General features: G+C 43.8%; 1 protein-coding gene across 2 annotated transcripts in view; it reads left to right on the top strand.

Moving 5' to 3' along the window:
• Positions 1 to 17916, top strand: part of MTA3 (metastasis associated 1 family member 3) — a 242346-nt gene that overhangs the window by 24597 nt on the left and 199833 nt on the right. Inside the window, exon 1 of one of the 2 annotated variants that reach the window (XM_041755539.1) lies at positions 9725 to 9839. The exons of the other annotated variant lie outside the window; for it this stretch is intronic. The gene's annotated coding sequence lies outside the window, so the exon portion shown is untranslated. Of the gene's footprint in view, positions 1 to 9724; positions 9840 to 17916 lie in introns of those variants that run through there. 2 annotated transcript variants of the gene reach the window in all.

Below are 17916 nucleotides of genomic sequence, written 5' to 3'. Positions count from 1 at the left end.
CTGTCCATTTCTTGCCCGGCTACTTGGCAATAGCTGGTAGTTGACAACCAACTAATATCTAACCTTGAACAGCCAGCCCATCCTTTGATCAACATAATGGTTTGTTTACATCTCTTGGAGAATAGAAGCCTCTTCTACTATCTTCCCCTAAAGTTCATGTTTACCATATAACCAAACCAGCACTTGGCATTTCCCCCAAACTACTGCCAAGACTCCTTGCATTCTCTCCTTCTGTTCCCTATCTCTAACCCCACAACTGGCCCTTTGGTTAAGCACTGTTATGTCTTGTCTGGACAATTGCTGTGGCCTCCTCATTAACTTCTATAATTGTTCTCTGTCCTCCAGTTTATTTTCCATGCAAGAATCAGACTATCTCATTGAAAACATAAGCCCACTGTTGCTTTCTGCATAAAAACTCCCATGATCACCTACAAAGTAAAACCCAAAATTTCCTAGCACTCAAGACTCTTGATTTTCTTGTTTTTGTTGATCCAGCTCCATCTCCCATTATGCACCAGGCATCATAACCTCGTCTCCTTCCACCATATTAATGTCAATTTCTCACCTTTCCCAATACAAGTATCTGCCAACCCAGATGCCAGAATGTACATTCCAGAGCAATGAGCAGAAATGTAATATGCAGTAATGGAGCAGCCCACAAGTGCCAAGGGAGCCCAGAGGAGCATCCATCAGCCTATGTGGTTGGCAGGGAGTTACATCTAGCTTTAAGTAGGAATTGCCTGGTGGAGTCAAAGGGGCAAGGATCAGCAGGTATGAAGGCTAGGAGATGGAAGGAACGCAGGGGCAGCTTTGATGATGGTTGGCATCTCACTGTGATATAGCAGAGTACATGGAGTCCAGGGAGGGAGACTGGGGGCTGGTGGTTGTTCCAGCTCAGCTACATGGTGGGGGAGACAATGGAGCATGTTAGGGGAGTGGCTTCAAGAGATTTGCAGGACAAAGAGATCCTTTGGAAGGTAGAAAGAACCTAAGAAAATGCAAGGCTTTGTCACTAATTCGGGAGAGGAATGCTCTGGAGGAGACAACCACAGCAATGATGACCTTGGCTCCTGGGATGGAGGAGAAGGTGGGAGGTACCCAAACAATCAACATGTTGGAAGTTCGTAAAGGGGAGGTGGGGACATGTGCACACAGGGAGGGATGTAAAAGAGGAATCTGATTTCTTGTGTGTGAGATGAAAGCATAATGCCTACCTCATTAGATAAAACACGTAAAGCTTTGTGTCTGGTGCAGGGCAGGTTTTGGAGAGGGTTTCAAGTTTACAAACCATTTTCTTTTCTTCTTCTTCTTTTTTTTTTTTTTTTACAAACCATTTTCAATTGATTGCATATGATCCTCAGGAGTTTGAGATACAAGAGCAGATAGTTTACAGAGGTGAAGATGGAAGCCCAGGGGTTTCAGCTCCCCAGGTCAGTGGGGCATGGGGTCAAGATTCCAGCCCAGGTCTTGTGACCTCTTGTCTTCACTGTCTCATGGTGTTGGGAGAACTTTCAACCAAAAATTCTGATTATTGAAATTCTTTTTTTTTTTTTAGATATTCATGAGAGACAGAGAGGCAGAGGGAGAAGCAGGCTCCATGCAGGGAGCCCGATGTGGGACTCGATCCTAGGACTCCAGGATCATGCCCCGAGTCGAAGGCAGGCGCTAAATCGCTGAGCCACCCAGGGATCCCCTTACTGAAATTCTTTTAAGCAAAGTGTCTTGAGTTCGCCTTCCCAGAAAAATGCCAAGAAATGAGCGAAGGGCTCGGTATCACGCTAATCACAATGATAATGTAGATAATGTACTACTTAAAAGAAGCTTCCCTATGCCATTCCTGAAAAGGTGATTGGTGGATTCCAGAACTCATTCTGTAAAATAACCTGGTGGGGAGAGGGGGAGGCCTTATAGTTTTAATAAAAAACCATTAAGTTCAGCTAATTGCAATGACAATGGAGGCGCCTGGTGATTGCTGGCACTTAAATTGTAAATGGAAACAAAGAGAGCACCTTGGATGCCTCCATTGTTACATGCTAATGAAGTGGCTCCACTCAAACAAAGACAGCGGGGAGATTAGCAGAGGGTGTGGCCTGGTCCCACACTGGGTGAGAAGTCTATTTGTGATGCTTGAAGTCCTGGGCTCTGAATTAGAATGTCTTCCTCTCCCCTACCTGGCTTTGTGAAACTTAAAGCAAGGCATTGCACTTCCCTGGACCTCTGTGGGGTTTGTTTGTTTGTTTTTTAGTAAAATGTGTATAATCAAGTCTAGGGGTGGCAACAGCCTACAATCTAACCTGGCAACCAGATTTTGATCATCCTTTTTCCCAGGCAAACGAAAAAGAGACTCAGATTTTGTAGATCTGAGTGGGGTGGGGTCTGGGAGTCCAGTAAAAAAAAACCAACAATACAAATTGCCCCGTGGTTCTGATGATGATCAGCCAGGTTTGGAGCCCTTTGGAACAGTGGAGGGACAGGCTCAAAAAACCATGGTATTACAATAGTGTGATGAGGGGCTAGTGCCCTGGGGAGGAGTTTTTTTTAATATAATCTTGAGAGCTTCGGCCAGTGCAACAGGAAAGAGAGAAGCCCGGGTCCTGAGAACGTGAGTGTGGAGGTCAAGGTTGAGTCAAAGTCCATACCCTGCTCAAGTAGCTGGTGGGTTGGGTACATGAAGAAGTGTGGGACATGAGATTGAGAAGGGAAAATTGAGGACAGATTTTATTTATTTATAAATATTTCTGTTTTTATTTATTTTATTTTATTATTTTATTTTACTTTTATTTATTATTTTTATTATTTTTCCTCTATATTTCCTCTATTCCCAAGGTGTGGCTCAAATTCACAACCCCAAGATCAAGAGTCACATGCTCTACTGACTGAGCCAGCCAGGTGCCCCATGTTTCAAAGGACTAGCCTTGAATATTGTGCTAAGGAATCTGGACTTCACTGCAGACACACCGAAGAACAGTGAAAATTATTTTTTAAGTAGGCTCCACTCTAGGGGTGGTCTTCAAAGCAGGGCTTGAACTCTCCACCCTGAGATCACGACCGGTGCTGATATCAAGAGTCCAACACTTAACCAACTCACCCACCCAGGTGCTCCTAGTAGTTATTTTTATGCACATGATACCTTGATGGAATAGTGGATGAGGAGTTTGGCTCACTCATTAAATCAGTGAGTATTTCTAGATTATTTTAGGCTTGCCAGGTGCTATTTTGGATCTTGAGGAGACATCGATCGATATAACAAACAGACATACCTGTCCTCAAGGAGCTTACATTTTAAGAGAAGGAACTGATAATAAATAAGTGAAATATGTGGTATGTCAGATGACAACAGAGCAGTAGAAGGCAATATGGGGTGATGGGGAGTTGGGCAGAAGTAACAACTTTATTTTTTTTTTTTAAGATTTTATTTATTTATTCACGACAGACAGAGAGAGAGAGGCAGAGACACAGGCAGAGGGAGAAGCAAGCTCCATGCAGGGAGCCTGACGTGGGACTCCATCCTGGGTCTCCAGGATCACACCCCGGGCTGAACCCCCAGGCCACCGGGGGCTGCCCAGAAGTAACAATTTTAAATAGTATGGGCAGGGAGGGCTGAACTGAGAAGTTTAGTATTTGAGCTAAGTCATTAGGTGAGGGAGGGGCTTTTGGGGTAAGCACAGTTGCAAAGGCCCTGAGGCTGGTTAGTGTCTGGGATGGCCAGGGAATAACCAGGAGACCAGTGTGACTGAGCTCCAGTGAGCGGAGAGAGAGGAAAAAAGCAGAGAGAGGGTAGAAGTATATAAATCAGAGGTGTAGGATCCTGTAACCATTGTAGGGATTCAGTTATTCCTTCCTTCTCTCTCTTGGGTAAATTACTAAATAATTCAGAATACAAGTGAATCTAAGTTGATCAGCAAGTTTAGAGCAGAATATGAAGAAGGCTGCCTTAAAACCTTCTTTCATTTGGACTATTCAAAAAGCTTTCTGTGGGGTGCCTGGCTGGCTCAGTCCGTGGAGGATGAGATTCTTGATCTAAGGGTGGTGAGTTTGAGCCCCATATTGGGTGTAGTATTAAAAATAAAATCCTAAAAAATGCTTTCTGGGGGTGCCTAATGGCTCAGTCAGTTAGGTGTCTGCCTTCGGCTTGAGTCATGGTCCCAGGGTCCTGGCATAGAGCCCCATGTTGGACTTCCTTCACGGCGGGGAGCCTGCTTCTCCCTTTCCCTTTGCCTGCCACTCCCCCTGCTTGTGCTCTCTCTCTCTCTGTCAAATGAATAAATAAAATCTTTAAAAACATAAATAAAGATAAATAAAAACAAAATAAAAAAGCTTTCATGTATAGGCATGCCAGGTCCAAAGACCCAGAGGGGTCCTGCCATGCTTTCCTGAAGATGCTTGTAGGGTCCATGGCCAGCGGGCTGCCCACTGCCCTGGAAAGCAAGGAACAGCAGGTCCAGGGTATGACTCAGAGGACTTGGGGGGCAGGGAGGAGGGAGACTGGCACCTCAGTCCAGGGCTAAGAGCTGGGATGTGCTTCTTCTCTCAACCCACTCCAACTGCATTTGCGGAGAGAGTACTTGACTTTGCATAGGATAGAGATCAAACCTGAGCCAGGAGGAAGTACAAGCTGTTTATTGAGTGTGATAGAGTAGAGCAGAAAGAGTGTCTGGGAGACTTAAAAGGAAAGAAGAGTGAATCTCCTTATTGCTTAGGATTGGAGGTTTATATTGGAAAGGGGTCCATGGTATGTGTTCCTTCAGGAATCCAGGGTAGGGGGTTCCTGGGTGGCTTAGTCAGTTAAATATCTGCCTTCTGCTTAAGTCACGATCCTAGAGTCCTGCTCAGCAGAGAGCCTGCTCAGTGGGGAGCCTGCTTCTCCCACCCCCTCTGCAGCTCCCCCTGCTTGTGCTCTTTCTCACTCTCTCTCAAATAAATAAGTAAAATATTTTTTTAAAAAACCCACACACATAGGGACGCCTGGGTGGCTCTGTTGGGTAAGTGTCCTACTCTGGTTTCAGCTCAGGTCACAATCTCAGGGGCCTGAGATCAAGCCCTGAATCAGGCTCTCAGCTCAGCTCAGAGCTTGCTTGTCCCTCTCCTGCTCCTTCCCTCACTCTCTTTCTCCCTCTCATAAATAAAAATAAAATCTTAAAACACACACACACACACACACACACACACACACACAGACCTTCAGAGGCTCCCTGTGGTCTCCACACAAAAAAGTTTCATCTTAGCCTCAAGTACACTGGCATTTGTGATCTGATATCTTCTTAGCTGCATTACTTAAGTTTTTTGTTTTGTTTGGTTGGTTAATTTTACTTTGTTGTTGCTGCTTTTGTTTACATAAGCTAATATAAGTTACTTTAAGAGGAAAAAAAAAAAGAAATGTGTTATTAAGGAGAGGATGGTCTCGTGAACCCAGGGGTGGAATGAAGCTATACTTCAGAAAGGAACAAGAATCTGGGGTGTCCCGGAAGGTTAGGGAGGCTCTCTGTCTTTCCCCTTTGGCTCAGTGTTTTCCCCCACCTCTCTGCCGAGCACCCTGGTTGGCTCCTGGATGGGTGTAAGGGAAAGGGGTGCAGTCCCAACACCCAAGATAAGTGAGGATTCCTGGACCAATAAACTTGACTTCAGAAAGTTATACTCTATCATATTGTGTCTATGTCATTCATTTTTTTTCTTTTCTCTTAATTAAAAAAAATGTGTTTTTTAAAAGATTTTATTTATGTATTCATGGAGAGACACGGGCAGAGGGAGAAGCAGGCTTCCTGTGAGGAGCCTGATGCAGGACTTGATCCCAGGACCCTGGGATCATGACCTGAGCCAAAGGCAGACACTCAGCCACTGAGCCACCCAGGTGTCCCTAAAAAATATTTTTGATGAAAATGTAACAGTAAATTCCCTTTTTTTTTTTTTTAAGATTTTATTTATTTATTCATGAGAGAGAGAGTGTGAGGCAGAGACATAGGCAGAGGGAGAACCAGGCTCCATGCAGGAAGCCCCATGTGGGACTTGATCCCTGGACTCCAGGATCACTCCCTGAGCGGAAGGCAGACACTCAACTGCTGAGCCACCCAGGCATCCCATAGTACATTCTCATTGTAAAAAAAAAAAAAAAAAAAAACTTAGAGCAATATGGAAGTACCCAGAAGAAAACTGAGTTATTTTTTCACACAGCTCTCTGCCCCCAGAGCCAGAGGTAAGTACTGTTAGGTATAGATATTCCCACCTAGTCTTGATACATTTATATATGCCTATATATTTACACTACAGATATCTAATTTTGTTTGCTTTTTATTTTTTTTTTTAATTTTTATTTATTTATGATAGTCACACAGAGAGAGAGAGAGGCAGAGACACAGGCAGAGGGAAAAGCAGGCTCCATGCACCGGGAGCCTGACGTGGGATTCGATCCCGGGTCTCCAGGATCGCGCCCTGGGCCAAAGACAGGCGCCAAACCACTGTGCCACCCAGGGATCCCTTGTTTGCTTTTTAAAGTAGGATCCAGAGTGGGGCTTGAATTCATTGACCCTGAGATCAAGACCTGAGCTGATATCAAGACATCTTACCAACTGAGCCACCCAGGCACTCCTAATTTTTTTTTCTTAAAGATTTTATTTATTTTTTTTATTTATTAATTTATTCAGGAGAGAGGCAGAGAGGGAGAGACAGGCAGAGGGAGAAGCAGGCCCCCCAAAGGGAGCCCGATATGGGACTCGATCCTGAAACTCCAGGATCATGCCCTGAGCCAAAGGCAGATGCTCAACCACTGAGCCAGCCAATCATCCCTAATTTATTTTATTTTATATTTTATTTATTTATTTTTATTTTAAAAAAAATTAAAAGATTTTATTTATTCATGAGAGAGACAGAGAGAAAGAGAGGCAGAGACACAGGCAGAGGGAGAAGCAAGCTCCACACAGGGAGCTTGATGAGGGACTCGATCCTGGGACTCCAGGATCACGCCCTGGACTGAAGGCAGGCACCAAACCCCTGAGCCACCCAAGGATCCCCCTATTTTTATTTTTTTATTGAATTTCGATTTGCCAACATATAGTATAACACTCAGTGCTCATCCAAAATTATTTTTAATATAATGGTACCATATGAATTTTAATCAGCTTACTTTTTTCACTCATATTTTGTAGGTTTTAGTGGGAGAAGTCAGTATTTTGCTAAATTTGTTAGAGACTTAGGGCCAGAGAGAAATGGCAGAGGGAACGTGGTACCATAGCTTTGGGATTCTATAAATTTTGGTCCATTGGTTAGCCAGCATTTCTTCTCAAGTTGCTTAATGTTTATTTTCTTTATATTTTAAATTTTTGCTTATTTATTTAGTATAAATTTTTGCTTATTTATTTAGTAATCTCTACACCCAATGTGAGGATTGAATTCATGACGGTGACATCAAGAGTCACATGCTCTACCGACTAAGCTAGCCAGGCACTCCTATTTACCTTTTTAAAAAATTGTTATAATTTGCCATCCATTACTCTTCAGTTAATTTTTCAAAGGCCTGGGCAAACTCAGTCCTCCGATTTCTTAAGTTTGGAAGATTTTAGATCCTTAAAAATCTCTAAGTTCCCATCATCTGGACGTCTCAAAGGCCAGAATAACCACTTCTCTCAAGTTCTTAAGCCTATATAACCAGTTCTCTTAGGAGCCCCAAAAGAAAGAACTTTCTTTCCTTCTTTTTAAATATTTTATTAATTTATTTATTTGAGAGAGAGAGCATGGGCAGGGAGAGGGGCAGAGGGAGAAGCAGACTCTCTACCAAGCAGGGAGCCGAACACCAGGGCTTGATCCTAAGACCCATGAGAGCAGACTTCGTCACTGAGCAAGGAGCCTCATGCAGGGCTCCATCTCATGACCCTGAGATCAGGACCTGAACTGAAATCAAGAGTCAGACGCTCAACCAACTGAGCCAAAAAGGCACCACAGACAGCTGGGATTTCTGAAATTGAACCAACACACAGGAAGGGTCTTCGGGCAATAACACTGCCTTTCTTCATATTTGGGTCATTCTTGCCTTTCCCAAACATATTAGACCATTTGGAGAATGGTAACAGGGTGCAATAGATTGGAAGTTTATAAACAACTGAAATCTACTCTTCACAATTCTGGAGGCTAGAAGCCTAAGGTCAAAGTGCCATCATGGTCGAGATATGGTGAAAGCCCCCTTCCAGGCTGAGACTTGCTGCTGTAGCCTCACTTGGGGGAAGAGACTAGAGTGTTCTCTGGGATTTCTTTTATAAAAGCACTAATCCCTTTTGTGAAGGCTTCACCTTCATGACCTAATTACCGCCCAAAGGCTCCACCTCCTATACTCCCACATTGTGGGTGTTGGGATTTCAACATGCAAATTTTCTGAAGACACAAACATTCAGTCCCTAACACCAAGATAAAAGTTTTAATGCAACTCAAGCAATGAGCTCTGATTTACCCCTTGTCTTCTTAAATATTTCTCTCTTTTGAATTTAAAAATAAGTCTTGGGGCACCTGGGTGGCTCAGCGGTTGAGCTTCTGCCTTGGGCTCAGGGCGTGATCCTGAGATCCTGGGATGGAGTCCCCATCAGGCTCCCTACATGGAGCCTGCTTCTCCCTCTGCCTGTGTCTCTGCCTCTCTCTCTGTGTCTCTCATGAATAAATAAATAAAATCTTAAGAAAAAAAATAAATTAAAAATAAGTCTTATAGGGAGCCTGGCTACTTCATAGGGTGGCAATATTTTAGCCCATACTCTATCGTCAGTTCTGCTGGTCTAGAGACTTGATATATTTATGCCAGCCTCAGTCACAGAAGACTGTTACATAAATCAAAATGCCAATTTATTACATTTTAGCCACTATTATACTTCTTACTTAGACAGAAACATAATTATGTTAGCTCTCCCATTATCTATAGGTACCATATGATTAGGTCAAACTCCTTAGCAATTTAGCCCTGACTGAACTTTGCAGTTGGTTCCCATGTGCCATGTGTGTACTTTCTTTTTCTTTTTTTTTTTTCATGTGTGTACTTTCTATATGCTGCTCCCTTTATCTGGAATATCCTTCCTGACTCTTTATCATGCAAAATCCTTATATTAATTGAAGGCCCAGATTAACTATTAGCTTCTCTTAAAGTCTTCTCCTACTAGCCCTGCCCCTATGGCAGGCCATATTAATTGCTCCCAATCCTGAGCTAATATGGCCCTTATCTTATTAGATTATACTTTATCATATATTCACGACTGCCTCTCCCACTGGGTAGTGAACACCTTGAGAACCAGATGTCATTTTATCCATCAAGGTAACCTGGAATATAGCACACTGGCTAAGCACAAGACTTTGGGTAAATGTTGAACAGAATTGGATTTACTCATTTGTATTTTCTGCAATTATTTCTCTCTCTTTCCAAATTCTTATAAAAGTTAATTTTGAAAATGTCAACTTGTCTCAACTGTAATGAGAGGACGGGAGGGAAAGGGAGCAAGTTCATGCTGAGACTGAGAAAATCATATCCTTGGGGGCCAGGGATGGTGACTGGTATGGAAACATAAGTGAGGGACCCCGTAGGGAGGAAAAAACAGCGGGAAGAGCCAGATCAAATGACAAATGTTTCTTTCCACCAGGAAATTTCCTTTTCAGATCTCATCATTGGTCAAATCTGGAGATTTCCGTATCTTGTCAATGGAGGGCCCCGATCCCCTGTGGGCTCTCTGTGTAGAGTCTCCTCTGTGTTAGTGTGCAAGGGGGCCGAGGTTGGCTTCCTGACCTGGGACCTGTCTCTGGTGGGATAAGAAGAATCAAGAGAAGAGTGTTGGTTCATGGTTGCCTGACACCTTACCGTCCTCATAGCTAATCAAAATGTAAGTGCGATAATGTGGGAAAATGCAATAGAACAGATCTTTTTTTTTTCTTCAAAGATTTTATTTATTTTTTCATGAGAGACATAGAGAGAGAGGCAGAGATACAGGCAGAAGGGAGCCTGACTTGGGACTCGATCTCAGGTCCCCAGGATCACATCCTAGGCTGAAGGCGGTGCTAAACCACTGAGCCACCAGGGCTGCCCTAGAATAGATCTCGATGGACAAGGAAAAAAGGTGTCTGGAGAAAGAAAAAGCAGCCAGAGGCAGGAATCCGGCCTGACTTTGTCCTAGTGTCTCCTAATCTCATTCCCACAGTGGCTCAAACTGTTCCCCTGCTTCTCTATCTCCCTTCCCCTACTCTAACTCCCAAGTCCCCCACAAACCCTTGAGACTTGCTCCAGAGAGGGAATAGGGAGTTGACTGTGGAGGGCCAGGAGCCCCAGTCTTCTCTTATGATCTGTGTGGTGTTTACTAAGTCCCTAGCCTTGAAGTCATTTGTGGCGCGCTCTGCCTTACTGAAGAAAAATGGATTTTGCTTCAATTCCTGATTCCTGTTTAAATATTTAGTTTAATCAGCCCAGGCCCAAGTGCCTTTTCCATTTCCCCTGGTGCCTGGGAGCCATGCTGACACCAGCATCATAAATAATGCATCTGATCCCAGGAACATGCCACCAGCTGGGAGTCACACCATCCCTCAAGTCTCAGGGTCTGCCCTCTGCTGCAGCTGCTTTGGGAGAAGCTGGATTAAATGGAGAAGTCCATCTTGAACCTGAGGGCTTCTCCTCAAAGCTACTCCTCTGGATGGAGTCACTGTGTCGTCCTCATGGCAGCCCAGATCTGAGGGACTATGTGGGGGTGCAAGGGTGTGTGTGTTGGTCAGGAGAGTGGGAGGAGCAGGAAGACGCAAGAACACCTCCACCCGAATGTTCACTCCACCTTTGAGGTTGCTCCGACCTGGTGGAGAGGCTTCAGGGCCACTTAGAACAGGTCCAACCTAGAGTCTGTGTGAATATAGAGGAGAAGATCAGGACACCAAATATAAGGAGGCAGCTGAGTTCTAGGGCAGAGGAATAAGGTGACTCCATGAAATGCGGGAACCTTCTATTCTCCCTCCACCTCCAGAGTTTTGGCTTGTAACATGGGCTCCACCTTCTATTTCAAGAACACAGTCTAAATTTCACCCCATTATACCCTAAGCCTGGGCGGGGGGTGGGGGGTGGGGGGTTGGGGGCGGAGTTCGGGCTTCCAGAGGATGCACACTTTTTTCCTCTTACAGAAAGGAGCCAATGATGGGATTTGGCTGGACAAGTCCTGGGTATCATTTGCCAAAACCTCAAAAAGATTAAACTGCCTCCGGGTACCCTCTTTTTGGAGCTAGCCCCTCAGCACTCTGATCTGTGCAATTAGATGGGAAGCACTGTGTTAGTCGCCATTAATAATATGGTCCTGGCCTGGCTTTGTAGAAGAAGCTCCTTGGGGCAGCTCTGTAATACTCCTGCTTTTTTTCCTCCCAAACTCTGCAGAGATAAAAGGAAACATAAACAGCGATTTATTTATCCAGAAGTTCAAAGTATAGCTTTAAGCCCTTCAACATATTCCGTGCTTTTTGAAATCAAGAGTGCAAATAAACTTCCCTCAGTCTCTTTTAGAAAGGGCAGCTGCTATAAACCTACAGATAGAGATAAAAGGAGCTGATGAAAAGAGCAAACTCTAGTCTCTATCCCTCAGTTTGAGGGGTTCATAAGGCCCCTCTCTATGCCTGGAGTCATCCACTCTGTAGACTATCTAGGGCCAGAGCTCTGCTAATTCATTTTGAGCTGCTTAGATATCTAGAGAGTCAGGACCCACCAAAGGAAAGATGGCTTGCAGTTGGCCTCTGATGACTGGCACCTTGTCAAATCCACTGGTCATCAGTAGCTGTGGTTTGTCACAGTTGAACCCTTCCCTTATTCACTTGGATCCTGGGACCTGTATTCTTCTGGTTTTTCTCCTACCTACCTCACTGCTCACTCAGGCTGCCTCTGTGCCTCTCCTCTTCCTGGTTTACTACGTGAGTAGTTCTCAATCTTGACTGTATATTAAAATAACCTAAGAGGGGGGTGTCTGGGTGGTTCACTTGATTAAGCATCTTCCTTCAGCTCAGGTCATGATCTCAGGGTCCTGGGATCGAGCCCCATATCAAGCCCCACATTGGGTTCCTTGTTCAGTGAGGAATCTGCTTCTTCCTCTCCCTCTGCCCCTTCCCCTGCTAATTCTCTCTCTCTCTCTCTCTCAAAAAAAAAAAAAAAAAAAAAAAAGAATAACCTAAGAGGGGTGTCTGAGTGGCTCAATTGGTTGAGCATCTGACTTCAGCTCAGATTGTGATCCTGGGGTCCTCAGATCCTGAAATCAAGCCCTTAGCTAGGCTTCTTGCTCAGCGGGGAGTCTACTTCTCCTTCTGCCCTTCCTCTGGCTCATGCGCATGTGTGCACTCTCTCAAATAAATAAAATCTTAAAAAAAAAAAATAGAATAACCTAAGTTTTTTTTTTTTTTTTTTTTTTTTACTGGAAATCAGGATCCACATCACATTAATTAAATCTAGATCCCTGGGGGTGGGGCTTGGTATTGTAGTAGTTCCTCTGGTACAGCCAGGGTACAGGACCTGCTATCAGTGCTGGCTTGCTCCAGGGCTCAGGCTTCTGCTGGCCTCTCCATCTACAGTCTTTGTCAGCTGATCTGCTCAATCCCCAACTTCATGGATTGCCTACACAGATTTGCATTTTTAGCCTGGATCTCTGTGCTGAGTTCCCGAGCCCATATCCACTTATCTATAACACCTCCAAACATATCTACAAGCATTTGGAAGTACTAATGTCCATTGGTTTTATCCTCTCATTACCTACATCCAAACCTTTAGCAAGAATCGTTGGCTCTAAAAAAAAAAAAAAAAAAAAGAATCGTTGGCTCTGCCTTTCGTTGGCTCTGCCTTAAAAATGCAGCTCCTTTGGTGTACCTGGGTGGCTCAGTTGGTTAAGTGTCTGACTTGATTTCAGCTCAGGTCATGATCTCAGGGTTGTGAGATCCAGCCCCACATTGGGCTCCATACTTAACAGTGTGTCTAAGATTCTTTCTCTCCCTCTTCTTCTGCCCCTCTCCACCACGATCTCTTGCTCTTTAATAAATAAATAAATCTTAAAGAAAAAAGTATCTTCATTGGCCATGGAAGCTATGATTTTATTCCCAACATTTGTTACCTACTTCCTCCTTAAACTGTTAGCCTTCTTACTAGTCTCCCTGTTTGTATTCCCCAGTCTATCTTCTGCAGAACAGCTCAAGTGATTTTTCTGTTTTTTTTTTTTTTTTTTAACTTTCAAAAAGCTTTATTTCAGGCCATGCTATTACACAGAACATCACTTACAAACAAGAAACTTTTTTTAAGATGAAAAAATGTAGTAAGTGGCTCATATCCATGGAATTCACTGGTCTTACCATATGCCCCATTACAAAGATGCAATTCACCTGAAAGAAGAGGTTAATGGCCCATGAAAAGCTGTTCATGGCCCATGAAAAGCTGTTCATGGCCCATGAAAAGCTGTTCAAGTACTAGAGGTAAAGGGGAAGAACAGCCTACATGATTAGGTGTTGTCTTACTTGGTAAAAAATTTTTTGCTGTCTTTTCTTTTTTCTTTTTTAAAGTAATCCCTATCTCCAACATGGGATAGTGATTTGGTACTTAAAATTTTTTTAAGTGGCCAGTATATGTTGCCATTTTCCCCATCGCCATTACATACGGGTCTCAGAACCACAGATGGAGTTTGACGTGGTCTCTTTCACTATCATAGTAATCTTTTAAATCTTTTAAATCTTTTCACTATCAAAGTAATCTTTTAAAAACCCCTAAATCAGAATGAAACACAGGAGGAGTTTGGGTTTTTCATCAGCACAAATTTTGGATTGGTGAGGGTCCTGGGTAGCTAAGTCAGTTGTGTGTCTGACTCTTGGTTTGGCTCAGGTCATGATCCCCAGGGTCATTCTCTCAGGATTGTGAGATCTATCCCTGCATGGGGTCCTGCTCAGCGGGTGGTCTGCTTCCCCTTTTTTCCTCTCTCTCCTTGCCCCTTCCCCTGCTTGTGCTTGCACACATGCACTCTCTCAAATAAATAAATCAAAAAAAAAAAAATTTTAGAGACACCTGGGTGGCTCAGTGGTTGAGTGTCTGCCTTTGGCTCAGGGCATGATCCTGGAGTTCCAAGATCAAGTCCCACATCGGCCTCCTGCGGGGAGTCTACTTCTCCCTCTGCCTATGTCTCTGCCTTCTCTGTGTCTTTCATGAATAAATAAATAAAATCTTAAAATAAATAAATAAATAAATAAATATTTTTTTTTTGAATGAAAAAAAAATGTTGACAGAGAGAGTGGGTATAAGCAAGGGGAGCAGGAGAGGAAGAAGCAGGTTCCTTGCTAAGCAGGGACCCCCATGTAGGAACCATCCCAGGATCCTGGGATCATGAGCTGATTTGAAGGCAGATGCTTAACTGACTGAGCCACCCAGGCATCTCCCCCCAAATAAATTTTAGATTGGTGAGTTTTGAATTCCTACTATTCAAAGGAGGTTTGATGACAACAGAGAACACAATCATGCTTTTTTTTTTTAAGATTTTATTTATTTATTTGAGAGAGAGTGAGAGGAGAGCATCAGTAGGGGGAGCAGCAGAGGGAGGGGGAAAGGCAGGCTCCCAGATGAGCAGAAAGCCTTACGAGGGGCTCTGTCCCAGGACCCTGGGATCATGACCTGAGCTGAAGGCAGATGCTTAATCAACTGAGCCACGCAGGTGCCCCAATCATGGTTTTTGTTGTTGTTGTTGTTGTTTTAAGATTTTATTTATTTATTCATGAGAGACAGAGAGAGAGAGAGAGAGAGGCAGAGACATAGGCAGAAGGAGAAGCAGGCTGCATGCAAGGAGCCTAATGTGGGACTTGATCCTGGGACCCCAGGATCACTCCCCGAGCCGAAGGCAGACATTCAACCACTGAGCCACCCAGGCATCCCATCATGATTTTTTTTCCATCATTTTTTTTTTTTTAAAGGATTTGTTTATTGATTTTAGAGTGGGAGAGTGTGAGGCAGGTTGAGGGGCAGGGAGAGGAAAAGGAGAGGGACAAGCAGACTCCTTGGTGAGTGGGGAGCCCAATAGGAGGCTGAATTTCAGTACCCTGAGATCATAACCTGAGCCAAAATCAAGAGTTTGCCGCTTAACCGACTGAGCCACCCAGATGTCCCAACAATCACGTTCTTTTGAACTGGAAGTCATAACTACCCCTTTCTATCTGTGTTCTTTATGGCCTAAGTAATCTTTTAAAAACACCTAAATCAGGGATCCCTGGGTGGCGCAGCGGCTTAGCGCCTGCCTTTGGCCCAGGGCGCGATCCTGGAGACCCGGGATCGAATCCCACGTCGGGCTCCCAGTGCATGGAGCCTGCTTCTCCCTCTGCCTGTGTCTCTGCCTCTCTCTCTCTCTGTGTGGCTATCGTGAATAAATAAAAATTAAAAAAATAAAAAAATAAATAAAATAAAATAAAAACACCTAAATCAGATCTCCATCACTCCTTTAAAAACATCTAGGGGATCCCTGGGTGGCTCAGCAGTTTAGAACCTGCCTTCGGCCCAGGGCGTGATCCTGGAGTTCCAGGATCAAGTCCTACATTGGGCTCCCTGCATGGAGCTTGCTTCTCCCTCTGCTTGTGTCTCTGCCTCTCTCTCTCTGTGTCTCTCATGAATAAATAAATAAAATCTTAAAAAAAAAAAAAAAGGCTTCCCATTATAGTTAGAATAAAATCCCAACTCTTTACCATGGCCTATCATGCCTTATGTGATCTGGACCCCGCTTCCTCCCTGATCTCATCTACTCACACTGGACTCCCTAGGTCATGATCAGGTCAAGCTGAGTCTTGATTTGGGGAATTTGTACTTGCTATTCCCTTTACGTGAAATGTCACTCCCCAGATGTTCCAATAGTTCATTCCATTCCATCATTTTTAGTTCTTACTACATCTGAGAGATCTTCCTGATTATCACCATCATTTTTTCTTCCCTTATCCTGACTAATTTTGTCAAGAACATTTATCATTCTATACTAGCATATCAACTGATTTCTTTACTTTCTCATTGTCTGTCTTCCCCACTAGAATACAAGCTCCGAGGGTACAGGTATTTTGTCTGTTTCAGTCACTGGTATATCCTCATTGCCTTCAATAGTGCTTAATACATATTTGTTGAATGAAAAGGGCATTTTTGTAGACAAGTCTTATATTTTTGGTAGCCTCCACCACACCACCCACTATAGAAGTATGGATTGGGATCAGAGTAGCCAGAGTGCTTTCTGACAAAAGAACCCAATTAAGAGGTTAATTGGCACAGCACCATATTGGTAATCAATTGCTGCTCCTGGGAATGTGTGACATCCTTCAGGTGTGCTAGTGAAGAAAAAATGTTGGGATGCCTCCACTGGCTCTTAGCTGGGGGTCATAGCAATCGGGGGTTCTTTTAGTACTAAGCCAACCAAGACAGCTAGAAGGAGAGACCAAGATGTGGTATTGGATCCCCTTCTTTCTCTGCCTGTCTCTCTTTTCTTCTCTTATTCTGTGTCCCCTAGTCTCTGCATTTAATGTTCAGTGTTTTCTGGCTGAATCTATGTTTACTTAAAGTTGAGTTGTGGATACCATCTGTATTAGTTTCCTAGGACTGCTATAACAGATTACCACAAATTGGGTGGCTTTAAACAACAGAAACATATTTCCACACAATTCTGGAGACCAGAACCCAGAAAACAAGGTGTCTGCAGGGTTGATTCCTTTCAAGGGCTCTCAGGGAGAATCTGTTTCATGTCTCTTCCCCATGATCTGGTGGTTGCTGGCAATCTTTGGCATTCCTTGGCTTCAGGCTGAATAACTCCAGTCTCTGCCTCCACCTTCACATGGTTTTTCCACTCTTCACTCTGTGTCTTCTGTCTCTCATAAGAATACTTGTCATTGAAATTAGGGCCCATTCTAGTCCAGGATGACCTCATCTCCAGATCCTTAACTTAATTCATCTGAAAATACACTTTATCTAAATAAGATCCGATTCACAAGTTCTAGGTGGTCATATCTTTTGGGAAACCACCATTCAACCCATTATACCATCTTAGAGACAAGAAAGTAAGTAGGAAATAGCCAGATTTGCTTTTTCAGACTGTATCCTTTCCTTTTTCCTTCTTTCTGGCTTTCCGTGTTCCTTCTTCCCAAGTCTGGCTGCTTTTTCAGAGCTGAGAGCAGAACTCTCGAGCTCTGTCTGAGAATTTTGCTCACTGACCCTTGTGAGATGGTCAGCCCTGGGCACTCCCCTTCGTCTTCACTATCTGTCTTGGTCAGTGACTTGTGTGGCTCTCTGCCCATGCCCTGCCTGTTTGCACATTTGGACCTGGACTCTGATCTCCTGAACCTGGACCTGCTAAACCTGTTTTTACCCAAGCTGAAGGACTCAGGGAACCTGCTTCTTCCCCTGGGGCCAGGGTTTGGTTTATTCCTTAGACAAGACAGACTGGGCTGTGTGCAGATGGTGACACAGAAGAAGATATTTCCAGCCCAGATCTCTTTCCTAAGCTCTAGGCCTACTCATCCACCTCTGTCCTAAAGAGGAAACATCTATCTGGATCTTTCCAAAAGCACCTTGAACACAATCCATTTAACACTGAACCTGTCAACTATCCCTCCTCCCCGCAAATTGCCTTCCCTACAGTATTTTATTTGTTTTATTTTTTAACTTTATTTTTTGAGATTTTTATCTTTTAAAGTAATCTCTACTCAACTTGGGGGTTGAGCTCATAACCCTGAGATCAAATGTCACATTATTCCTCCAACTGAGCCAGCCAGACAGACACAGTATTTTATAATTTTTTTATTAATTAATTAATTATTATTTATTTATTTATGATAGACATAGAGAGAGAGAGAGGCAGAGACACAGGAGGAGGGAGAAGCAGGCTCCATGCCGGGAACCCGATGCGGGACTTGATCCTGGGACTCCAGGATTTTGCCCTGGGCCGAAGGCAGGCGCCA

This window comes from Vulpes lagopus, chromosome 5 (genome assembly GCF_018345385.1).
Source record: "Vulpes lagopus strain Blue_001 chromosome 5, ASM1834538v1, whole genome shotgun sequence".
NCBI classification, from domain to species: Eukaryota; Metazoa; Chordata; class Mammalia; order Carnivora; family Canidae; genus Vulpes; species Vulpes lagopus.
Note: the sequence above shows the minus strand (reverse complement) of the source record. Positions and strands in the feature narration are given on the sequence as shown.